The sequence below is a fragment of the Thalassophryne amazonica genome, chromosome 4, assembly GCF_902500255.1.
Source record: "Thalassophryne amazonica chromosome 4, fThaAma1.1, whole genome shotgun sequence".
In the NCBI taxonomy this organism is placed as follows: domain Eukaryota; kingdom Metazoa; phylum Chordata; class Actinopteri; order Batrachoidiformes; family Batrachoididae; genus Thalassophryne; species Thalassophryne amazonica.
Genome location: NC_047106.1, coordinates 23,172,753 through 23,200,007, shown reverse-complemented (window position 1 = coordinate 23,200,007; position 27,255 = coordinate 23,172,753). Strand labels below are relative to the sequence as shown.

At 41.8% G+C, this 27,255-nt stretch overlaps 1 protein-coding gene across 2 annotated transcripts in view; it reads right to left on the bottom strand.

Annotated features, from left to right (window-relative positions):
- Nucleotides 1-18,144, bottom strand: part of arhgap35a (Rho GTPase activating protein 35a) — a 188,850-nt gene extending 170,706 nt beyond the window's left edge. For both annotated transcript variants that reach the window (XM_034169246.1, XM_034169249.1), the window contains exon 1: nt 17,508-18,144. The gene's annotated coding sequence lies outside the window, so the exon portion shown is untranslated. The remainder of the gene's footprint in view (nt 1-17,507) is intronic.
- Nucleotides 18,145-27,255: the final 9,111 nt, after the last annotated feature.

Here is a 27,255-nt window from a genome sequence, read left to right as displayed (position 1 = left end):
AGAAACTCTTTGCTCTATGTCAGGAATGGACAGCCATGCGGAATGAGGGGCCAAAGGTCAGCAGCTTTTCTTTCCACCAGTACTGCTATGATTTATTGTGACTACAGACTCTTCATGGCACATTTAACTATCCGCACTCTATGTGGGCCCAAATGCTGCTGCTAGAGCTGTAATCAGGGTGGGAAAAAACAACAACAATTTTTTTTTTATCCAATTTAAGTCTGACCTCTTCAGCTTTGTCTTCATGTGACAGCAGATTTTAACATTTGTTTTAAATGGTGTAGCATCCTCCTACCTAGTAGATCTTGTTAAACCCTATGTCCCACTTTGCACTCTCCATTCTCTAAATACAGGGTTACCCCGTGTCCCAACAATAAAGAAAAAGTGGACGCACCAGAGCCTTTTCATACTGTGCTCCTGTTCTACGGTTTTCCATCTGAAATAAACCAATCTCAAGCTGTAGAGCTTTTTAAATCAAGACTCAAAACACACCTGTGCTGTCCTCAACCACAGGGCTACTGAGCACTACTGAGCCACAAAGTATTTGCTACTAGGCTGCAAAGAAACACACACCTTCCCATTCAATTAAATGGGAAGGTGATTGGAAGTGTGTATGCACGTACACACACACACACACACACACAAATAAATAAATAAATAACTTGAATAAATCCAGCAATATACTTTGAGCAGTTGGTATATTGAATTTGGCACAGAATCTGAGAGACGCCAGTTCTCATGCTAACACACCCGTACATATGCAGGGTTCTCCTCAGAAATTTTTCATATAGCGGTGCTGTTGGGAACTATCACCACACGCACCACTTCCACTCTGTGCCCTAGCTGAGCTTGTGTCCTGAAGCCCAAAGACAAAAATGAAAATCTTTTAGTACTGTTTCTGGTCTGATTCTGTGCTGAATTGTTGATTAGTGAAATTAATCTAAAATGTTTGTGTTTTGTGGACACACTGTATCTAACAAATGCACAATAAACTTGTTTGAAAGAAAAAAACGTCCAGAAAGACTACTTAAAATGTGGAAATTTCCAGACTTTTTTATACTTCTCCCCTGCATAGTTTTCAATTTGACAAGTTTGATTCCCAAGTCACAATATCACCAGGCTGGGAGCATTCACTTCAAAGTGTGAAAATCTCACCTTGTCCTTGTGATTCAGATTTTGACACCCTTCTATGATATTAAAAAGTAAAATAGAAATAGAAAAACAAAAGGTCCAGCTTTCCTCCCCGAGTCAGCAGGTGCATTTCTAGAAAATGTCTTATTACTTTGCATTTTACTGCATCTGTCAGCATTTCTCAGCGTGTGATGTACATTTTACAAAAAGCAGAAACATCAGGCTGACACAGTGAAGAAACGAAGCAGTGCTGTTTATATGAAATTTCCCGCAAAAGTGGGTTTGCGTGCTGTTAGATTCTCAACAAGTCTCCCGCTAAAACATCATGAGATGACGCTACACTATAGCGACGCTAGATGGCAGTATGATGGCGCGGCACCATTGTTCCACTGTCTGGGGAGAACCCTGATATGCATTCAAGGTCATCAGTTCAGTCATCACATGCTGACCACTGCGTGTTGCAGCTAGCTAGCTGAAAACATGAAGAAAAAGCAAGCATTTCTTGAGTTTCACCAGAAGAGGTAAAAGGAGAACTGACAAATGTGACACTACATTGACAGCAGAGGGCGCAAGTGCAAAAAAAGAAAAAAAAAAAAAAAGCAAGCATCTTCTAATGGAAAATACAACCGATGACTCACATGCTGCAAGCCCACTTTGTGCGATATGCGGAGACAAGCTGTCTAAGGAGGAAATAAAGCCCTCAAAAGTGCTTCCACACCTGGGGTCCAAGCACATTACGCTTAAAAACAAACCCGTTGAATTTTTTGTGCGGGGAAAAAAAAAAAACTTGGGCATGAAGTAAAAGAAGTAAGTGCTGCGTGCAACCACCTCCCAAACCGCCACAGCTTCAAGAGTGATGTTTTTCGTGTGTTTTTTAGCTTTGTGCTGATGCTAAAAAGCCTTTCATGATTGTTGAAGAATACATTTTGGCTGTCACCAAGGATGTGGAGTGAACTTCTGAGAGAAGCTGTAGCTTAAAACACTAAACAAAAAAAGCACACTAGTTCCCCTTTCAGCCACAAGAGGTTCAAGGAGAACTGATGAAACTGCAGTGTGTTATCAAAGCACAGTTGTTGGAGTGGCTTAAGGACTCACTGCGGTACACTATCCAGGGTCATAAATCTACAGATATAAAAATAAGGACAATAATGCTGGTTTATGTGTGATATACTTTTCAAGATGATGTGCATGAGGATATGTGGTGTGTGCTGATGCTGCCACAGGACACGACTGTTCAAGGCATTGTACAGGCAAACTGAACAAGGCAGAGACAGGGCAGCAGCTCTGACTGGATGGCTGACTGAATTCACTACCCATGTCATAGAAGTTGCTCCAGAATGTCAATCTACACACTGTGTCATGCTGTGTGAAATGCTGGCAAGCCAGAAAATGTCACCCTGTATGATCAGTGTACTGAGTAACGGTGTTAAAGTTATCAATCACATCAAGTCACACGTGCTTCACCCAAGTCTGCTTGAGAAGCTGTCTGAGGACATGATGAAGAGCATAAACACATTCTCTAACATACTGAAGACAGGTGGCAATCAAGGTGGGCATCCTTGACCAGCTTTGCTGAGTTGAATAAGCCGCTTCAGGGCAAAAAAAAAAAACAACAAAAAAACTCACCACTGGCAGCACACTTTCGTGATGAGTGGACAGTAAAACTTCCATAACTGTGTGACGACTTCAACTTGCTCAAAGAAGCAAACTCGCCACTTCAGGAGAGAATGACAACCGCGTTCAAATTGGCAGAGAAAGTGTCTGCATTCAAAGCAGAAGTGTCACTGTGGTGATGGCGAGTGGAAAGGGGCACATTTGGCATGTTCCCAACATTAGCAGGGATTTTGTGAGAGGCACAAGCTGATGAGTGGTCACCTGGTTTCACTGTCAACAGAATTTGACGGTTCTTCCCAGCCATAGATGATCCAACAAAATGCATCTGTGAATGGCCCTGGTAAATCATCCATGTCGGTGCAAGAAGATCAACTTCTCAAGCTTGCAAATGATGGCGTTTGATGTAACATCCCTACCGGCACTCTGGATCAAAGTCGAGGCTGAATATCCGGATATAGCCACAAAAGTACTGAAAGCGTTACTTCCATTTCCATCATCATATCTCTGTGAAGCAGGATTTTCTGCAATGACTGCAATTGGCTAGTGCAGAATGTTCCGGGTTAAAGTCACCCCCTGCCCATTCTCCACGTAATGTGGAGTTGCATCAGAAAGGGCATCTGACATAAAACCAAATACCCAGTGAAACACAAGAGAGAAGCCAAAGGTGCTTACTTATTATTAATAACAAATGTGTAATTTTTCAGTATGTAGGTCACACCAGAATACAGTCGCAAGACCTCCCAAACTAGCAATAAATAAATAAAAACTTAGTTTATACTCCAGACTTGGGCTGAAATGATTAGTCGAGTAACTCAAATCATTTGATTCCAAAAAATTTTCAAGGTAAATTCTGTGCTGCGAAGCCCCATTTAACATTGTAGTACATATGCCAGGCCTGTGTGTGGTGCTGTAACGTCCCCAGAAATAAAACCAGAAGAAGACTAGAGCATGCGCATAAGCTGTGTAAGAGCTAATCAATGTAGCACCAAAAGCTACAGCGTTCCAATAAATAAAGCATTTTAAGAGACAGAGGGCCCACACTGATCATCTGACATTGACTGCGGTTTGCTTTAAATGCACACTGTGTATTTAAAGCAAACCGCAGTCAGCTGTTTAAATGGCGCTCGCCTTTGCAGACGTACAGCGGGATTCATCGCTGCCTCGTCAGGGCTTGTAACATCAGATCTTAAAGTTCAGAGTCCATTGTAAGCCCCCCACACACAAAAAAATGGCAGTACTGACAAATGTACTTAAACATCCCTTGTTTGTTGTTTCAGCATTCTAAAGAGACGGCGAGACAGAGGGAGGGAGGAAGAGAGAGAGCGTCATGTACTGTTTTGAGAACAGAGCGCATTTTCGAAAATAAATAAAAGTACTTTATTTTGTCATATTTGGAGTCAGTGTGGGTCAGTTTGGGTAAATTGTCGCACCGCTGTGCTGACGTTCAGGTGCAGCCTGACTGACTGAGGATTACACCGACCACCTACGCTTACGGTCCGGTGTCAGGGGAGAGCTGAATAATTACCCAGGAAAACAGAAAGGGATACACTAAATTTGACAATCTGTGTGGTGGCGCAGTGACAATGTGTTATTGTTTAGGAAGAGCCCTGGACTACTGATGTTGTTTAAAAATGCAAAAATACTTTTTATCCGATTACTCGATAAATCGCGAGAATTATCGATTGAATACTCGATTACTAAAATAATCGATAGCTGTAGCCCTACGCTAGACAACACCGTATTATTATTACTATTATTAAGTGTTCATAATATGTGGCGCCCATCTATTGGCTTTTTTTTTTTTTTTTTTTTTTTGCATCGCCAGTGTGGTATGGATTAAAAGGTATGTATCTGGGTTAGATTGTGGCTCCTTTGAAACTGCAATCACCCAACTCAGAGGTGCACCGTAAATCCCCAGAAAAATCAGTTCAGCAGCTATAAATGATAAATAGAACAGTCGCTCAGAGTCTAAAATCTTTCAAAATATCAAATATAGGCCATGTAAAAGCTGTAAACAGCCAGTAAGACTCTTACCTTCTAATGGAATGGAACAACTATTCATACCTGACAAACATTTCAGGATCAATCTATAGACATTCCTCAAAACCTGGCAATCTTTGGTTTACATATTTTGTGTGTACGATTAGTGCAACAAAAGTCCAGCCTGGTGAACTCCAGAGAGTAGTTTTGTTTCAATGACAGGGACTCAATCACAATATCTTATCTGTGGACATGCTGAGTCTTGGAACTCTGCTGTGGCCAATAGCTAAGCAGGTTGGTTACTTACGGATGTCATTGATTGGTTGGCCCCACAGCACACAGATGAAAGGGTGCATACCAGGAAAAGTCTAAGCAGGAATTGGCAGCTGGTGGAACTGAGATTTCTTGGCACTTTTCTTTGATGTCTCGTATTCCGAGTTTTTCCTCTGAATACCACCTTTGTTACGTCACTCTTTCACCAAATCTAGTTTCATTCATTTCCCCAAGTCATGTTTTTTTCTTTCCCATCACAGCCTACTGCCCTGTCATGCAGTTTGATAATCTATTCTGTAATTTTATGTGGAACAGCAAAGTATATCCAGAGGTCCTGATTCCATAGTGGCTTAAATTCTGGTCCTTGGACATGAGGGACAATATACTTCCAAACACCTTCACTTTGTCCCCTTAATGTACTACTGAGTGTGGTTCCAACTACCTCAACAAAGCTGTACTGCCACCATTCAACCCATAAATTATTTCTAAAGCCCTTACTTTTCACTGGCATTATCCATTAATAATGCATTTGTATTGGAAAAGCAATACCATTTTGAAGCAGGGTTGGGATATGGGAGCAAATGCAATTGTTATTCATTGATGTCACTGAGAAATAGTTCTTTTGTGATCTTTTTTTAAAGCCTGGGATAGGTATACCAGACAGGTGACAAATTAATGGGGAGGGGAAAAAAAATGGAACAAATGAATGTTGAAATATAAAGTTCTCAGATTAAGTAAAACCAGGGCTTAATTTGAGGGGGACCAAGCCGGAGCGCGCTCCGGAACCTCGGACGCACGCTCCGGAACCTCTGACGTTGGCTCCGCCAGCTATTTATACTGGATCCGTGATCCGCCACCTCTCTCGACTAACAAAACATTAAAAAAAAAAAATCACTGCGATTGCTCTCACTGCCAATCACACCGCCGCCCTCCTGTCTGCTGTGCGGAATTGCACCAAATCTGGCAATAGGTCCAGAGGCTACGCTCGCTGTTTTGATCCGGATGTTGACAGTAGCTGCAGAGCTCAGTGGCCACCGAGAGAGGACTTGGATTCTTTGCGGGTCTCGCATCCGTACCCCCGGAGACAGTGAGTGAAGGGAGAGCCGTGCATTGTGTTCTGCGTGTGTCTGTTTATAATCTTCTCGCACAGAAGAAAAAAAAAAAGAGTGTTTACACAAGAGAGAAAAGTGAGAAAATGTTAATGCCTGTTTGAGAAAAGTGTGTAGTGAGGGGTTTTACAGCCTTAAAACATCTATAATAAGTGTAAAAAATAGCGCTACTTCGCGGATTTTAATGCTGTGTTCACACCGGGCACGATCAGACGCTACAAATTCGCGGGGGTCGCGTGGCGACGGACGCGCCTCCTTCGCCCGGTGTGTCGCTCTGCTTGGGTGGACTTTCGCTGCGAAAATTCGCCCCAGTGCGTCATCAAATAGGAGGAGCTTCCATTCCACTCAGCGTCAAGTCATCATGATGGACCTTGATCACACGGAGCGAGTTGTTGTGAAAAGCTCCCAATACAGAGAGCATCATTATTTGCTGCAGGAGCTGCGCCTGGATGACGGCCGCTTTCAGCGGTCCTTCTGCCTCTGCAGGACCTAGTTTGAGGACCAACTGTCACGTTCACACGCGCACATGTAAACAAATAAAAAAAAAAAAAAAAAAACTCCACTGCTTGCTGCAGCTCGCTCCTCCCCCAAAAAACTCTGTCATAATTGTGTTTAGAAACCAGTCACCATTTGTTTTATTATACATCTGTGCAGTTAATTAATAAAATATTCTCCACACAGACGATTTGCTCGCGCGTGCACGTAAAAAAAAAAAAAAAAAAAAAAAAAAAACGAAACTCCGCGGCTTTCTGTGAGGCTGCTCCTCGCTCTTTCCCAAAAAAAAAAAAAAAAAAAAAATCTCTTGTCATAATTGTGTTTAGAAACCAGTCACCATTTGCTTTATTATACATGTGTAGTTAAGTAAAATAATCTCCATGAAGATCAATAAAGGACAAAAGAGACATAAGTCCTGCTCACAGGCTGCTACCAGATACAGGACATGTTCACATCCTCAGTCAAACTCCAGACATCTCCACGTCACTACATATTCAGTCCCTGATTGGTCATCACGGCGCGACGAGACAAAAAAGTTCAGATTTTTCAACTTGGGGAGGAGGGCAACACGACGTGACGCAATATCGCGCCACAAACGCGCAAAACGCTCAAAATCGCTTCACTCGCGTCGCGCTGCGCGGGTTTGGCGCCAAAACGTGTCCTTACATAGTGATTACATGGCAACCTGTGGCTGCAGTCACTCACGTCGCGCCCGGTGTGAACGCAGAGAACGTAACTCCCGCGATAAACGAGGGACCACTGTACATCATTAAACAGGAATTTGTACTCTATCCGGATTTGGTGTGAATAGTATTAGGCCTACAATACATGCCCAGTTTATTTTCGGTGTGGCGCACAGCGTTGTTCGCGGGGGGGGGGGGGGGGGGGGGGGGGCTTGCAAAGCTGCCTCAAGGCGCTTAACACGAGTAAGGTCTAACCATACCAACCCCTAAAGCAAGCACACAGGTGACAGTGGTAAGGAAAAACTCCCTCAGATGATACTGAGGAAGAAACCTCAAGCAGACCAAATCAAATCAACTTTATTTATAAAGCACTTAAAAAAAACAGCTGCAGCTGAAACAAAGTGCTGTACACAAGGGGACATATAAAAGGTAACAAACCACAAAGTACAATAAAAAAAACTAACTAAAACAAGTAAAATCAGTTAAAACAACCAAAACAGATCAAGATCTCATTCCGGGTTAAAAGCCAGTGCATAAAAGTGGGTTTTAAGATTAGTTTTAAAAACAAAAAGTGAAGAGGCCTGCCTGATGTGGCCAGACTCAAAGGGTTTTGTTTTTTTTTTTTTTTAGTTTTACAGAGCTGAAGAAACAGAAAACAGGAAATCAAAGCATAAAAAAGGTGCAATTGGTGAGATGACCACACAAGCATTTCAGCCGCAGGCAGGGTCATCTTCAAAATTTACTTTAGGATTTACATCCGTGGAGGCACAAAAAAAAAAAGTGTAAATAAAAATGTGAGGTTGGTTACATTTAGGAAGAACGAAACAGAAATAAAAGCATTCAATATAACGGCCACGCCACTGAAAAATTCAGTAATTACACAAACTTGAATTATGTCAACAAATTAATCCAGAGTGACAAATACACTTGTCAGAATAGGCTTTTAACTGTATCGTTTTATTAATGTAGCCCCCAAGCTAGCAAGCGAGCCAGACAGTCTGATGACTCACTACAATAGCTCACAAAGTCAAATATATTCCATAGCTAGGATAAAGGTAGTTCAACAACAAGCGTGTTAAGCTCTTGTGTGACCAAATTATTGAGTCATAACATATATTTGTCAGAAAATATCAGGCTAATACCTAGTCACCTTCTTGCTCAACATCATTATCTTCTGCTGCTGGTTCAAAAGAAACAAACAAACAAACAAGCAGTTTCTTTGTTTTGACATGCATATTACAGAGATGACCAACATTTTCCTTTTGAGAAATACTGTAAAGTTATTGAGGTTTTGATTCATGTTTTTGTATTATCTAGACTTAACTACTGTAAGGTGTGGTTTTGGGCCTGCCGCTTAGAGAAGAAAAGTCTTCAGATAATACGATGCATCAGTGAGAACTCAAGGATCAAACCTGACCAGACGTGGTGTGTATTTGAAGTGAAAAAGAGCACAAATATGCCTAGTCCTCAGAACACACACACACAAACGAATTAACAACGCCACATCTTTTTTTTTTTTTTTTGGCAAAAAATCATAAATTCTAGGGGGTTTTCCCCCTCATTTTCTCTTTGGTTTGTCTATGGGGGGGGCTTTTTAATTAGTCATGATTTTCCAGTAAGACTACACTAGATTTGTTTTTTATTTATGGTAGCTGTGTTATGATTATTTTATTTAATGTGCACATATAATTTTAGAGCAGACAAACCTTGTGTAAACCCTCTGACCTTTAGTACCTCTTTGGGGAAATGCACTGGGAACACACTTGTTTTGCACACATCATATTCAATTATGTCCAAGGACGAGTCATTGCTGACATGGCTGTTGTAGGGGTGGGCTCTTTATACATAATTAAGTCCTATCAGATACTTCATAAAGCCTGATTTAAGTCAAAGCAGGCACACTACAAAGTCCTTCATATCAAGCTACTACCCCCGTTTGCAAATGAGCAAGGGAGCTGCAACAGCAGGGAGAGAAGAGAACCTCAGTTCAACTGAGGCGGGCACACTTTCTAATGGAAATTCATATACAATCATCCCAGAATGCACTTCTCTCTGCCTAATAATCGGCCGCTAGAACAAGGCAACCATTGAGAGGGAAGTGACTGTAATCTGGTGCGCCAAACTCCAAAGTTGCTGACTATAATTAGCTCCTTTCTCCATCAAACACGGACTCAAACGGACTGACAAGCAAACCTCTCTTGTAGTACGATAAAAAGCACAAGACTGAGTGGATTATTAGTTGTAAACCATATATTCGAATGGGCAGGCTGCTTTTCCAGCTCGAGCATATGGAGTCACACAGGCTTGACAGGTAATCTAGGTCTGAAATCTGCAATTTGACTGTATAGCAGTTTTGGAAATGAAAGCAAGCCTGCGTTCACGTGAAATAATACAGTGTGCAATTTCTGTACTCACAACAGAGGGGTGTTACAAAACACAAACACATCATTCCTTATTAAAATAACCTGCCTGTGTTTGGGCACGCAGATTTAGTGCATGTCTGACACTTTGTAATTACCTTTCTCATTTGATTACTCGTTCAGCTTCAAGAAAGTAGGTCAGGACTCTGGCATTATAAGAAGACACGCAGAGTGCCAAACCACGTTTTTGTTTGTTTACATAAGACAGAAGCTCATTTCTATCCCACACAACTAGATTAGTGTCCTCCTCAAAATATGCATCCACATCCCTGGTCTACATCATAATGACCAAGACCTGCACTCCTCGGATCCCAGAAACATGTTCGAGAAGCAGATAGGGGCGAAAGGGTATATCAGCAGCAATCTTGCTGCCTGGGCAAATGGCATGGCTATTAGGGGAAGAAGAGACTTCCTGGAGAGGTGTGACTGCACTGCAAAGGGCCCAATCAAGCAGCAAACAGAAGTGCTGACAGCTGCTAATGCTTTTACCTGAGAGCAAAAAGAATGCCTGACCAAGGCACATCAATGTATGTGTTTACGTCCTCTCAAACATGTTTGATTAAAGACATACTCCGGCAATGCAGGGTTAAAAAGTCAACAAATTTAGAGTAGATGCTTGTAAACACACTATTTAATCTACGTAGCACAAGGCCTGACTGCAGTTTTAACACATGCCATCAATTATTAAAAAAGACAGTTGGATTCTGAAAATGTCACCTTGCTGAATGGTATCTGGCTGTGCCTGGCTGCGACAGCATCTGTACCGCAAATCTTAACCACACTTAGCGCACTTATCTCACTCTGCGAAATATTTCCGGGTTTATCTTAAATCAACATTCTACTTGCAAATAGAAAGGAAAAAACCTCATGAAATTAAAATACCAGAAGTACTAAAGTCCAGAGGACAGAATCTGGCAGAAAGGGAGTGGCTGTCAAGGAAGTGACCTGTTAGATGACAGACTCTTGGCAGGAAAATACAGTAAATGCAGCTTTAATCAATATATTAATCAAGCTATTTAATGCAGTAGACAACAGATTACTTACAGAAGAATCCTGCAAATGGTGATACAAGCACCAAATTCAGCCAAATACTCCCTAAAGTGTCCTGACACTTGGATGACTTTGATCCGCGCACCTGCACAAACTCTGCCGTACACAAGAGTAAACTTGTCTCAAACTCGTTGAAAACTGCACGCAGCTTCATGCAAGTGCACAAAGAAAATTTTGAAATGTTCAAAATCTCCATCACGCATGAATTATGTGAACATTACACAAACAATTAAAAACACTGTATGTGAGTGTGAGTGACTGAGTCAGTGCACCCCATCACAGCGCAGCTCGTCTGATCGATTATAACAAGATGTTAAAGCTATCATAAACATAATTTTACAGCTGCTAACAAGAATGAACGAACATGCAACTGTTTTACCAAGCCATTACAATATATACATGACAATTATCTTTTTAGATGGTTCAAAATGCTTTCTCCACCTCATTCAGCGCACGCATGTGCAAGACACAGAAAAGCTGCAGCTGGAACAGCCCTCTGATTCCAGAACCGATTAGAGGCATTTTCAACAGCCAACCTCTGAGTGAAAGTGATTAATCCGCTACAAAATAATTATTTTATATAACAGCATCCAGTGCACAATGCATGGCATCCAGTGGAACAAAGCATGGCGTCCAGCTGGGAACACAGTGGGTGGAATCATCACAACGATGTGGGTGCAAGTGCGCGGATCAAAATCGTGCAAGTGTCAGGGTACCTTTAGACATTTACCCCTCAAAAAACAACTGGCCATTTTAATTTTCAATAGGCAGCAAGGGAGGGATGAACTGAACAATTACACCGGGGTCAAAAGATATCACGTGTATATAAGTATTCACTACTTTTGCCATGAAGCTCAAAAATGAGCTCAGGTGCATCCTGTGTCCACTGATCATCCTTGAAATGTTTCTACAGCTTAATTGGAGTCCACCTGGGGTAAATTTGTTTGATTGGATATGATTTGGAAAGGCGCATACCTATCTACAGGTTAAAAAAACTGACTTTATCTAAAAAGGTCACAATGTTTTTATTTTTATGATGTTTTATTTATATGATGAGACAAAGATTGAACTCTTTGGCGTGAATGCCAGGCATCATGTTTGGAGGAAGGAACTGAGAGACTAGTCAGGATTGAGGGAAAGATGAATGCAGCAAGGTACAGAGATGTCCTGGATGAAAACCTGCTCCAGAGCACTCTTGACCTCAGACTGGGGCGACAGCTCATCTTTCAGCAGGACAATGAAAGCAAACCAAAGCACACAGCCAAGATATTAAAGGACTGGCTTCAAGACAACGCTGTGAGTGGCCCAGCTAGGGATGGGTATCGAGAACCAGTTCCTTTCGGGTATCGTTAAGAAATGATTCGATCCACCGACATCAATAAGCTTTGTGCTTAACGATTCTGTTATCGGTCCTTCAGAGTGGCCGTTGTTTTGGGGGGTGTTTGTCAGGAAAATGATCATTTCTCTACATTGATTACAGACCCTGCAGCGGGTCCGTAATCAACTTTTCTGCAGCGAGGATTTGCTTTGAACCTTGAACCAATCGAAGCAGTGGTTCACAGACTGAAGCAATGCTTTGATCTATTGCTTTGTTTATTCTTTCTTTCTTTCGCTTAATTTTCCCCCGCTAAAACCTTAAAGAGCATACGTCTGTGAGTATTATTTACCTTTTCTATGTTAAACTGACCTGTTATGGTCTTCTGAAACAGTTGATAGATGTATTTTATAACTTAAAAACGGGAGCGATGCTAACGCGTTAGCATGTCTATGGCATTTTCAATGTTAAAAGTTAGCATTAAGCAGTTGCAGCTGTCATCACATTCGGGTGCATTTGTTTTCAAATTGTAATATTTCTTACATTTATTTTTGTTTATATATTAATAATCTAATGATTATTATATACAATATATACTTATTATATACAATTTTAGAGAAAGAGACAAAAAGAACCTGCATAGAAACACAACAGAAAATATAAAAACAACTAACAATGAACATAAATAAATAAATACATACATACAGAAATAAATAAATGTTTCCTGTGAACACCTAGTGACTCTTACACCTCCATTTCATCCCTGTCTTAAGTTTAATGACAGTTTGTTTCGGTCAAACCATATTGTCAATGTGTTAATTTCTTCAGTGATTTGCTCCAGAACTATCTGCCAAACTAGAAAACTGCTGCATCCTAATAAGAGCAGAATACTACTGCTCTTATTTATTTTTTATTTTTTCTCATCTCAGCAGTGATGCTGCACTCACCGCAGTTTATTGTCTGGAATAGTCCCAGATTGCATTTCAGAGCTTCTAGAATTGAAACATTTTCATGTGGGTGGTGTTGGGGGGTAATTTTGGGTTTCAGCTTTTTTTGTTTTTCACCACTTTCATCCCTGAATATGTGAAATCGTGAGTCACTTTTGTGCAGATTAAAGTTACTAACTGGGACTCCTGTCTTGTTGCGAGAAATAAACGAGAATCGTCCTCCGTTCTGTTCACACAGCTCCAAACGCTGCGCGGCTCTCTGCCGAGTCAAGTTAGAACGATAGAATCCAGTCTGAATTAATAACTTCAAAGCGAAACACCATTTTGTTTATTTTTATTTATGTCCAGAGATCAAGGATACAGTGACCCATTTCATATTTATTTACTTTAAGACAATGAAATACATTGAAAACCTGTAAAGCCTACTTTTAGTACAAAATTCACGAGGTATCGATAAGGGAATCGATAAGCAAAATCGATAATGGCATCGATAGATAAAATCTTATCAATACCCATCCCTAGGCCCAGCCAGAGCCCAGACCTGAATCCGATTGAACATCTCTGGAGAGATCTGAAAATGGCTGTGCACCAATGCTGCCCATCCAACCTGATGGAGCTTGAGAGGTGCTGCAAAGAGGAATGTGAAAAAAAAAAACTGCCCAAAGATAGGTGCACCAAGCTTGTAGCATGATATTCAAGAATCTGCCAAAGGTGCATCAACCAAGTATTGAGCAAAGGGTGTGAATACTTACGTACATGTGATTTTTTTTTTTTTTATATAAATTTGCAAAAAAAAAAGTGCAAAAAGGTGTTAACTTTTGTGTAGGAAAAATGGTCCTGTTAATAAAAAATAAAAAAACAAAATGCTGAAGTGGTTTGTCATCCTCATGTAGCTGTTTGATGGCAGAGGCTAAAGTTCACGTTAACGATAAAATCGAGCATTCTGTACAGTTGCAAGCTGACTGTCACAGAGCTGTATTTGAGTCACAGAAAACACCACTTATAGCTGGATTTTTAAGTTTGCACAGTTTTAACTACAATCAACACTAATTTTTTCCAGCCTTGTGGAGCATAAATATTTTTAGTTCTGTTTTCTTATGTTTGGTTTGTGTGAAAAATGATGAGGAGTATCACTTTCATTTTGAGTGAACATGAGCTTTGACATTTTGGCCATGTGACAAATTTCTCTTGACAAGAGCCAGCACACAGGTGCCTCACTGTCGAGGACCTCAGTGGCTGGAGAAGGCCAGGGATACGCCCATTTTTCGCCTGTCTATGTGGGTGGTTGCCATCCAGAACCCAAAGTGGCTCTGTGGTGTGGAAGATGCAGCGACGGGCAGCACCAGTGCTGCTCACAGACCTGATCAATGAAGTTTTATCCCCACAGATCATCTGGGAGAAGCATCATCCAAACCAGAAAATTTCAGTTTCATTTGAAAAGACAAATTACTTAAAAATGTGACATCTTTTATCTTATGTTGCGGGAGCTGCCTGCCACTGCCTGGGTGGTCAGAGTGCTGCTTGTCAATCACAGGAAGTGAGATATGGTTCTTTAATTTTTAATGAGGGAAGAATTTCAAGTCTTTTGTGTTAGGATTAGGGTTAGCATTAATGCTGCCTTCAAGTGCACTTGGAACTCGGGGGGACAACCCCCAACTCACAAAAATGCAGTGGAACAGCCATTCAAGTCAGAATTCCAAGTTGGAAACTCAGGCAAGATCCGTGAACATGGAGGTCACCGATCTGTGTAGCGGCGCACACAGTGAGCCGTAAACAGAATAACATTTCCCTTAATTGTTACTTGAATGTAGTGTTTGATGGCGGGTTTTGTGTAATAAATGTATCTGTGGGGTTCAGACTTGAGTTCTGGACCTTGATGTTGCTCTCCGTACAGCAGTGGGAACACAAAATCACAACAATCCCCCTCCCAAGATGGAGAATGAAAATATCACAGGAAGGAGCTTGTTGTCCTTTTCCTAAGCAGATCCACTCGAACACATTTATATTGGATGTCAGAATTACTGATTCGGAATGATCAAATTCCAACATGCAAAAGCAATGCAGCATTACGGTTAACAAATCAGATGGTTGGGGGGAAGTCACGTGACAAAGGCATTCTGTCTCACGACCTGTAGCTAGTGCCTTTTGCTGCCTTCAGAACCCTTGGAAGTCCAGAGATTCCAACCTCTAACTCTGGAAATAATGCCTTGAGCATTACATCGGGCCAGATTTTTCACTCAGAATCTCATGAGGAAATTGAGCAACCCGAGGTCCCCAAGTTAACGTCACAACCACGTCGGCCCCCCTTTGTGACTGCTTAGACAACAATGTTACTAATGTTGAAAATGCATCTTTCAAGTTAATTTTTAAGAAGACACTGCTGTTATTCTCAAGGTAGAGTATTACCCGAGTGTCCTCTAGGGGCTGTTTTTTTGTCAGTGATAACATTGCCGAACTGAGTACAAATGCATGTACGAAGTGGCTAAGGATACGTACATCCGTATCTTCTGCGGGACTGCTAAAGGTACGGACCGAGGAGAATTACAGCCAAGAGATTTCCCCTAACCCTGACCACCTGCGCATCATGGGTGCGATAAAACAACACTTGGAACAACACTAATAACTGGACATCTTGACTTGTTTACAGCAAAGTAAAAATTTCTACTTTGTACTGTTGGACTTTTATGATCTTCAGACCAGGTGACTTGTTTATGGATATGTAATGACTTTTATTGCTTTATTGCTCCGTATGTTTAGAATGGTCTCTGCAGATACGGGTCCATACCCGTAGCCACGGCCATACATGTAAGTTGGTCACTTTTCAAAGGGGTCAGACTTGTCAATAAAGTCAGTTTAATGTACAGTGGTTCATTTCAGGTCAGCTTGGTGTATAAATCTCATCTTTCCAGGCAATGACAGCTATCAGCTGGCTGAAAGCAGCAAGCAAGAGACAAAACCAAACCAGCTGATTTCCATAGAACAGCATACAGCCCAAGCATGTTTTCACCGAGTGGCCCGTCGCCAAAGTACGAATTCTCTCCAACAGATTGGCCACTTCGCCGGAAGTGACGTGGCACCAACCTTGAGAACATGTAATATATTCATATTCTATGTATAATTAATTAAGTTCCCAGCACTACACATCAGCAAAAACCTCTGATGATTTCATTTAATCCAAAAAGATAACTCTAGCCTGGTTCTACTGTGGTACAGGCTAAGTAAGTAAGTAAGTAAGTAAGTAATGTTTATTTATATAGGGTGTCTGGTCGACCCGCTCCACTGCCGACCCACGCTGGCCGACTCGCTCCGGTTTTCTGGACGACCCGCTCCACTTGCAAAGCGGAGCGGGTCGTCCTAGATATTGGAGCGAGTCATCCTGGGAAGGGGAGCAAGTTTCCTCTGAAGCTGCCGCTAGTTAGCTGGAAAAGTTGAAAACAACTAGAAATAAGTTCAAATTCACTCTGTAAACATCTGAAATGTTTCTTAAATGGTGTGGAGTGACAAAAACAATAGCAAACGGGAGAAAGGACGAAGTTATCGCAAAACGTACAACAGCTGAGAAGGTTTCTGAAACAGCTGCTAACAAAGAAAAATAATCTCAGAACGCCGACAAGAAATTAGTGCATTAGCAAAATTTGTCGTTTTCTTATAATATATATATATATATATATATACATATATATATATATACACACATATACACACACACACACACACAAATGTTAATGAATTATATAAAAACGTCATCTGCAGCACACAATGTCATGTTCACTCAGTCATGGTGGTTAGTAAGTGTTATTCCTTTTACATATATATCATTAAATAAGTGATTCTTTCAACTGAGAAGTAGAGCGGGTCGGTCAACGCGGGTCGGCAGTGTAGCGGGCTGTCTAGAAATCTTATACAGCACCTTTCACAGACAAGGAAAGTCACAAGGTGCTTCACAAAAGACACATACAGATAAAAATTCTGAGAATAAAACACAATGTACATCACAATAAAATAACATTAAGACACACACAGTGGTCATAAAGCAGCCCTCTCACTACTAAGGTTTGAATGCCTGGAGAAACAGATGGGTTTTAAGTTTACTCTTAAAAACATCAAATTACCAAATGTCAGAGGGTTTTGGTACAGGAGACACTAATCAAAGAAATTAAAGGAAAAAAAAAAGAAGAAAGAAATCCGCCCCGCCCCTATGTTTATATTATTGGTATCGGCATCAGTATCGGTCAAAACGAGTTTGAAAATATCGGCATTTTGAACAGATGAGGTTCTTAAAAAAGGTATCGGTCCATTTTTAAGGCACTTTCTCCTCCATGTAAACACACACAGAACAGCTGAACATTAACACAGAACTACCTTATTACAATCATTATTATAATAATTAAAAGGTGTAAAAATCCCATTTAGTATCGAGTTTCACATTCAAACGGCACTCTGTGTCGTTGAAGTGTTGAGAAAAGTGAAGCTTTTAGCAGTCTACATACCACAGCATTCCTCCTTCTGTCGTCCACTCCTTTCTTTCTCTACGACTCAGAGCCGGTTAAAGTCTTTAAAAAAAATAAATAAATACTCCCTGCTAACACTCACGAGAATTTTCGCTTTTTAAGGCGCCCCGACGTTAACACTTCGTTTTCACCCGTATGAAGTTTTCAGAAAACAAGATGCACATCTAAAGAAAAATAAATCTGTCCTTAGTAAAGAGGGGAGAAAAACGCTGTTCAAACTCCTTCCAACCACCTTCTGGAAACGAGGAAAGAGGGAGGCGTTGGGAAGCGCAGTGTTTTCCCTTCTCGCTTCACCACCACGTTGTTTTCGCCAATTATTATTTCCTTTGTTGTGTCAAAAATAAAAGAGTCCGAAGAGAAGCCGATTCACATGTCCGCTTTTCTCTCCCAAAAACGCCGGGGTTTTTTTTTTTTTTTTTTTTCGTGTAGAACAGCAGCAGCTCCGCGGTGAAAGCGCCGTGTTTCCTTTTTTTACTTCTTCTTCTTCTTTTTTCCTCTTTCGAACGTGAAGCTCCGCGCGAGCGGAATGTGACGGTGTGTACAAGTCTGGGGTTTTTCAGCTTCCCAATAATGGCGGCGGACCTCCCGAATCCAGCATCTCCTTCCTACTGAGAGAGAGAGAGAGAGAGAGAGAGAGAGAGAGAGTCAGTCTCGCCCAGTGGTTCATGGACACAAAATCAAGTCATTCTTGTGGAAGAAAAAGGAAATCTGATATTTCGAGATTAATGTCGAAATATTTTTTTTTCTGGGGGGGGGGGTCGAGACTAAGGTCACAAATAAAAGACAGACTTCTGTTTGGAGAATGAACATGTAATGTGGCACAGGGGCGGTTCCACTATTTTGTACATGAGGTGGCCCTAGGGGTGGTGGGGGTAATTCTGCTCAGAACCCTGGAAGCTCAGAGCGATCCAACATTAAAAAAAAAACCCTACTTCCGAAAAAAGTGCATTCATGAGATTAAATAGATTAAATTCTAATCTATGGAGGATGTGGAGGAGCTTGGATTCGAGCCGCTGCTCCTCCACGTCGAAAGGAGTCAGTTGAGGTGGCTCAGGCATCTTTTCCGGATGCCCCCTGGATGCCTTGCTGGAGAGGTGTTCCGGGCACGTCCCACTGGGAGGAGGCCCCGGGGAAGACCCAGGACACGCTGGAAGGACTACATCTCTCGGCTGGCTTGGGAACGCCTTGGGGTTCCCCTGGAGGAGCTGGGGGAGGTGTGTGTGGATCGGGAGGTCTGGGCGGCTTTGCTTGAGCTGCTGCCCCTGCGACCCGACTCCAGATAAAGCGGAAGAAAATGGATGGATGGATGGAATTCTAATCTGTTCCTCCACACACACACACACACACACACACACACACACACACACACACACACATCGTTACAACTCACAGTGACCAAGGTGATTGTATTGTTATTTATTATTAATGTTCTCTTGATGATGTTAACCTTTCTATTATGATGTGTGCTCCTCCCTTTCTTGGTCAGATCACCGTTGCAAAAGAGGTCTCAATCTCAATTGGATTTTATCTGGTTAAATAAAGGTTATTATTAGGGATGTGAATCGTACAACAACACTCATGATTCAATTCGATTCCGATTCTTGGGGTGACGATTCGATTCAGAATCGATTTTCAATTCAAAGAGCTCTGAGAAATAGTTATTGTTATTGTAGCCCAAAAATGCTACTCATTGAAAACGGGTCCCAAAGTGGATAAATCTCAAAACACCACCTTTGTACAACTAATACGCAACTTTTGTAAAATGATGATGTCAGAGCCCTACCTCTCTAACCTCAGCTTGCACCCCGGCCACAAGGCGTCACATGTCAGATACTGCGCCTGAAATGCATCCATTATATCAGTGTATTTCGATTGACATGATTCCCGGTAAGAATGTAATTTAGTCGATTTATAACCCAGTATGAGCTGAAGCAGAAGTTCAGCTTGGTATGCACATGCTCCACATGGTCTCTTTTTTTTTTTTTTTTTTTTGTGAGAACATTACCGCTGGCATATATACTGCAGCATTTTTCATGGTTTTCGGTGGTTTCGTGTGTACGCAGATATTTCTTGAAACAGTGCCTTGTTTACATAACCATTTAGGAAAACAACAAAGAAAAAGATTGTATCAGGAAAGTTCAGATTTCGTGTTAGTCTGTTATTTCTCCATTTCACATTTCAATTGTCCGTACTACATATAGGTACTTATGTACCGCCATAAGCGGGAACACCATTTGTTTTGACCTGAATTTCATGAGGTTGGCTGGCAAATGCATTTCCGTGTTCTCCTCCTTTGTAAGCAGTGGTGTTAAAAAAGAAAACTAGCGCTAACTTATTGAAACACGTGTTTTTTGTTTTGTTTTTTTGCATTTAAGACGACAGATTCCGATTATTTTGCCACAAGTTAGATTTCCTTCTGTGAGGCTTCCCTGTGCTGGTCACATAAGAGGAAAAACACCACTGAATATCCACGGATGAAGTCCGTCTTGACCAACAACTTTGTGTTCAAAACACTTTGATGCAAAAGAGATAAATGCAGATGGAACTGCTGCTGGTGAACCAAAATATGTCTTCTGGAACAACTATGAAATAGGAGTGAAACTAAACCACGGATGGAGTAAACATTGTTGCCAGCAGATTGGGAGAAACTCCGCAGCACAGCTCTCGATCACCCGGGAGACTCTTCGCTGGTTCGGAGCCAACGCCACAGGCAGTTGTGCAGGCACAAGCCGGGCTGATCCCTGTCAGACTCAAGGAACCAGTTGTTGGTCTAAGTTTCTCATTTTATTACCACCATTATTGATTTCTTTTTGTTGTTGTTGTTTGTTTTTTTGTTTTTTTGTTTATTCATTTATTTATTTATTTATTTTTTTGCTTGTTTGTGTTTGAATGTTGGAAATGGTCACACTTCTCCAAAATCGGATAAACTTGTGTGGCTTTCTCTGTGAGACTCACCAGCTCCTGGTGTTGTTTCCACTGGAACACCCTGTACAGAAACAAGCTTTTTTTTTCCAGCTGTGGGACTGTCATATTCCTGAAATTGTCAGACTCCTCTATCATTCCTCTGGTCAAACTGATCAGACAGACTGGCTCTGTGGTTGGCATGAAGCTGGACTCTCTGGTGACGGTGGCAGAGAAGAGAACACTGGACAAACTGCTGGACATTATGGACGATGCCAGTCACCTTCTGCACACCATCATCAGCAACCAGAGGAGCCTCTTCGGCTACAGACTGCTCCTTTCCAAGACTGAAAAACTCCTTTGTCCCTCAGGCCATCAGACTGTTCAACTCCTCACTCAGGGGGAGGAGGAGTAACAGGAAGACAGAGGACAGGAACGAGAGGAACAGTAGTATCGAGTAAACCAGTATTGCAAACTGTTTTTCTTTTTTACTTTCACTTTTGATACTCTGTGTGCTTCTTACCCTGTGTGCTGCTATGGAACCTCAATTTCCCTGAGGGAATCTTCCCAAGGGATCAATAAAGTTGTATCTAAACTAATCTATGACAACAGACTATGAGCTAATGCGTGTGAAAGTAACAGTAAACAAACACTAAAAATAATTTTAGAATAAAGCACATTAGCTAGACACAGCCAAGCAAAATCATCACAACAGGAAGTGTTTTTGTCGGCTAAAAAACACCCCAGATGTTGACGATACAATACATCCTGGGCTGATTTTTCTTATCAGTGGCTGGGACAATTGCAGGGCTCAGTACCATCGGACGCAAGCAAAACTGCTGTTGGACACGACAACCAACACGGCAACAAGACATGTGACATAGACAGACAATATCCAGTCTAGTGTCAACAAACGTGCAATGATGGTGTGCATAGTAGGTATCTTGGTGAATGACTGTTGTCAGTTTTGCCATAAAAACCTGAAGGTCCATGTCATTTTAGTAATTAAAAAAAAAAAAATCTACAGCAACAAGAGCAATCACAGATTTCTGACATCCGCCAATCCGGATCTGGGTCACTTACACAATTTATTGGAGTCTTCCATGCCCTTCCCTTGTTATGCAAATTTGGTGAGAATCTATGAAGTAGTAGTTTTGACGTAATTCTTCATAGCGTATATAAAGTGAAATCTTGATCCAGAATCCAGATCCAGATCACCTACAAAATTTTAACAGACTCTTTCATAGCCTAATATGTATCTGTGGTGAAATTTGTAAAAATCCGTGCAGTAGTTTTGATGTAATCCTGCTAAACATTGTCCTTCATCGCCTATATAAGGGAAACTTGATCCAGAATCCGAATCCGCATCCAGATCACATGCAAAATTTATTGGATTTTTCCATAGCCTAATATGTATCTGTGGTGAAAATTTTGTCAAAATCCGTGCAGTAGTTTTGATGTAATCCTGCTAACAGACAGGCAGACAAACAAACAAATAAATAAATAAATAACGCCAGTGATTTTCTAAAGTCCTTAGCAGATGTAAAAATCTATTCCATCCATCCATCTATCCATTTTCTTCTGCTTTATCCGGAGTCGGGTCGCGGGGGCAGCAGCTCAAGCAAAGCCGCCCAGACCTCCTCATCCACACACACCTCCCCCAGCTCCCCCGGGGGAACCCCAAGGCGTTCCCAAGCCAGCCAAGAGACGTAGTCCCTTCAGTGTGTCCTGGGTCTTCCCCGGGGCCTCCTCCCGATGGGACGTGCCCGGAACACCTCTCCAACAAGGTGTCCAGGGGCATCCGAAAAAGGTGCCCAATTCACCTCAACTGGCTCCTTTCGACGTGGAGGAGCAACGGCTCGACTCCGAGCTCCTCCCGAGTGACCGAGCTCCTCACCCTATCTCTAAGGGAGCACCCAGCCACCCTACGGAGGAAACTCATCTCGGCCGCTTGTACTCGCGATCTCGTTCTTTCGGTCATGAGCCAAATCTCATGACCATAGGTGAGGGTTGGAACGTAGATCGATCGGTAAATTGAGAGTTTTGCCCCCCTACTCAGCTCTCTTCACCACAACGGTCTGATACAGCGACCGCATCACTGCAGACGCTGCACCGATCCATCTGTCGAGCTCACGCTCCATCCGTCCCTTGCTCGTGAACAAGACCCCGAGATACTTAAACTCCTCCACTTGAGGCAAGGACACTCCACCAACCTGAAGAGGGCAAAGCACCTTTTTCCGGTCGAGAACCATGGCCTTGGATTTGGAGGTGCTGATTTTCATCCCGGATGCTTGCACACTCGGCTGCAAACCGCCCCAGCGCACGCTGAAGGTTCTGATTTGACGAAGCCAACAGAACCACATCGTCCGCAAACAGCAGAGATGAGATTCTGTGGTTCCCAAACCGGACCCCCTCTACACCCTGGCTGTGCCTAGAAATTCTGTCCATAAAGATAATGAACAGAACCGCTGACAAACTGTCTTTGTGTCCGTGTCTCACACGTCACTCCCTTGTGCAGTTTCTCCGTACAAAGCAAAACATTACTCATCCCTCACACATTTTAATCTTCCTTGGCTACATAATATTTCTTGGGCATTCACCCAAAGAGTGACGTCACCATTTAGGACAACGGGGAATTATTTAATATGTTTGGAGAAATCAGTGACCTCACATGTTATTTCCAGTTATATGCATCATGCACCGACTTGGGTTAAAAACTGCTTGTTGTCTGTTTTTGATTATTTGAACCACATGCATCTCGGACAGGAAGTCGTTTTATGTTTTGGTGTCATATGAACATGTTGGAAACACAATGTCATGTTTCTTTTTGGATAAACAATCTTCAAAACGCTTGGCAAAAGACAACGTATAACCCAAGCCGATGTTTAATATCCCACATTGGGAATTTCTTCAAGATTTTTTTGTCCCCCTCTTCTCTCACTTTCCCCTGGCTGAATTTTCTAGGACATATAATTCCAAATTTGTCATGTGACCTCTGTGTGTGAGATGTGAAAACAAGTAGTTCAGAGTCCTGTAAAAACAAATGTATCGATTTTTTTCAGGGACTTTGACACTTAGGGGCTGTTTAACAGTGAAACACTACACTGCTGAAGCACCGATCACATCAACATACAACAACAATATTCTGCAACAACAATAATGCTGCAGCTAGAGTACTGACGGGGACTAGAAGGAGAGAGCATATCTCACCCATATTGGCCTCTCTTCATTGGCTTCCTGTTAATTCTAGAATAGAATTTAAAATTCTTCTTCTTACTTATAAGGTTTTGAATAATCAGGTCCCATCTTATCTTAGGGACCTCATAGTACCATATCACCCAAATAGAGCGCTTCGCTCTCAGACTGCAGGCTTACTTGTAGTTCCTAGGGTTTGTAAGAGTAGAATGGGAGGCAGAGCCTTCAGCTTTCAGGCTCCTCTCCTGTGGAACCAGCTCCCAATTCAGATCAGGGAGACAGACACCCTCTCTACTTTTAAGATTAGGCTTAAAACTTTCCTTTTTGCTAAAGCTTATAGTTAGGGCTGGATCAGGTGACCCTGAACCATCCCTTAGTTATGCTGCTATAGACGTAGACTGCTGGGGGGTTCCCATGATGCACTGTTTCTTTCTCTTTTTGCTCTGTATGCACCACTCTGCATTTAATCATTAGTGATCGATCTCTGCTCCCCTCCACAGCATGTCTTTTTCCTGGTTCTCTCCCTCAGCCCCAACCAGTCCCAGCTGAAGACTGCCCCTCCCTGAGCCTGGTTCTGCTGGAGGTTTCTTCCTGTTAAAAGGGAGTTTTTCCTTCCCACTGTAGCCAAGTGCTTGCTCACAGGGGGTCGTTTTGACCGTTGGGGTTTTACATAATTATTGTATGGCCTTGCCTTACAATATAAAGCGCCTTGGGGCAACTGTTTGTTGTGATTTGGCGCTATATAAAAAAATTGATTTTTTTTTTTTTTTTTTTTTTTTTTATATAGCGCTTGATTGATTGATTGATTGATTGATATTCCTCCTCCATGTTTGCTGCAAAACTATTGCTGAGAAATAAATATGTACGAGTGGAATAAATCCACTCTAGTGTAGCAGAAATTCTGAAAAATAAAAATATTAAAAATGCGAGGGGCGATTGACAAGTTTTGAGCCTGATCCAGAAAAAGTAGGGCATTTCTCAAGGTAGTTTCTGGAGAATGTGTGAAGTTTTGACTCACTGGATGCAATGTTGAGAAATGTTGGTTTCACTGAATGCAAAAGATGGAGAACCACACCCTTTTTTTCTGGACAAGCCCAAAACCTCTCAATCGCCTCTTGTGTATCCATCCATCCATTTTCTGTACCCGCTTACTCCAATTGAGGGCCAGGGCGGGTGGATCCACAACCTTCTTGCTGTGAGGCAAGAGTGCTATCCACTAAGTCACTATGCTACCCCAGATGCGACCCAGTAGCTCCATAATGACAATTTTTTTTGATACGCACTTGTCTGCTTAGGTAACTATCGGTGTGTCCATCCATCAATCCATCCATTTTCTATACGTACTTAACTTCAATTACGGATCACGTGGGGTTGGAGTCTATCCCTGCAGTCATAGAGCTTGAGTTGGGGTTCAGCCTGGATAGGACACCAGTCTGTCACAGGTCCACATATAGACAAACAAACACACATTCACACCTGCACTCACACCTACAGACAATCCACCTAACCTTCATGTCTTTTGATGTGGGAGAAAACCGGAGCAACTGGAGGAAACCCACACAAACATGCGGAGAACATGCAAACTCCACACAGAAAAGGCCACAGATGGAATTGATCCCATGACCCTCTTGCTGTGAGGCAACAGTGCTAACCACTAAGCCACTGTGCTGCCCTCCCTTGTATATATTTTAGTAAATTTATTAAATTAAAGATGTATATAAAATGTCAAATAAAAATAAGTAACTATTTTAGTCATCGTATTTATGAAATACTACAGCTCTTGATGAAATTCTATTGTACCTGCATTAATGGTAAATGTCCACCAAGTGGTGATATTGCTTCATTTCAAGAACCTTGTGTACAGGCTGCTGTGGGACATGATGACAACCAACCTGTCACTTATAGTCATAGATGAGTTGATAAATAAAATATACTTTATTATGATTACAGCCCTGTGAAGGGCTCTCGCCCAGTGATTCCTGGAATAGGTTCCAGGCCACCTGTAACCCTGAAATGGAATAAGTGAGTTCAGAAAATGAATGACTGACTGACTGAATGTTCACAGCCAATAAATTTGCATGTAATTTGTTGAATCAGTAGTCTTTCCTTATGTGACCGTAGGACCTTTATGGCCGGGACGGCGGTGGGATCGAACCCGGACGGCTCCCACTAAAGACCATTCCTCTATCAGGTCAGCCAAAGGGGAATTCCCCGTTAGCCAAGCTAGCGGGAACATCTTTTCAATCAGGACACGAGACCTTCATCCTGCTACATATCTCCCCATCATTTTTGACTTTGTCTCGAAGTCACAGGTGCATTTAAGCATGTTCTGTGACTACCCAAATCCTGTTCGTGACGCCAGACTGTGGCCAGGACGGCGGTGGGATCGAACCTGGACGGCTCGCACTAAAGACCATTCCTCTACCACGTCAGCCAAAGGGGAATTCCCCGTTAGCCAAGCTAGTGGGAATGTCTTTTCAATCAGGACCCCTTGACCTTCATGCTGCTACACTTAGAGCAGTTATTGCGGAAAAACTGAGAAACATGTTCCAAGATCCTTCTAAATTATACATTTTCAATCAAGCACTGTTTCCTTATTTTAGTAAAGTTGCAGTCTTTATGTAATATGTTGTATAACTGGCTTGGATCTAGCTTGGCATTAGGTGAATATCAAGGCAGTTACATCGCACTTAATGTTAGCATGAGCTGAGTACCTTAGAATGTGCCTAAAAAAATGCATACTTGTGGTGGCTGAGGACCTGAATGAAGAGAGCACCTTAAAGGATTCACAATGGATTTAATAGTTCAACTGTCTTGAAAAGTTGCTAGTGTCACATGTGATGCTAATAGCCTAAAGTTAGCATGAAAAATTGCTAGCATCATATAACACAATGCAAACAGGCATCATGTAATGCGATGCTAGCAGGTTAACGCTAACATGTAAACTGGTTAGCGTTAGCATGAGCTGGGTGCCTTCATTATAAACAAAGGGACTTATAATGTGTTTAAAAAAACATACTTAAAGTTTCAATTTTGCTTAGCAAAATCTTGCTGTATCTATTCAGGTAATTTTACATGTTGCCTAAAAATATGACAATCTAACTATATGTGTGAGTTTTTAGCCTGATAGACGAATATAAAGCAGACACACAGATCTGGGCTTTAGAAAATTATGGTATAGATAAGAATCTGTATTTTTACAGCACAACTCAAAGTATTGTAAGCATAAAGTATGTTTTAGTGTGTTGTGACGGTTGGAAATGTGACATCTGTCAGATCCACATTGGGGCTGGGTTCAAGGCCCAGTGGTCTCTATTTGAATTAGTCCACAAGCTTCTGTCCAATCACAGCCACTGTGTTTTCTGCAATATTTGCATGACCCCAATCACACAGAATAAGATTAACTGGGGGTCAAAGTTTGTGTTGAACAATCTGCTTCTGTTTTACGTCACATCTCCACTGCTGCTTTTCACCATCAAATCTTTAACACTTAAATTATGACACATAAGGTATTCATGTTGTTTAATTCCACAGAGCACTATTTTTATTTATTTTTATTTTTTTGTATTTTTGGGGGCGTAAATTACAGGTAGACCTGTCAGCCAAGTTTCGGAACATTACGCAAGAGCAA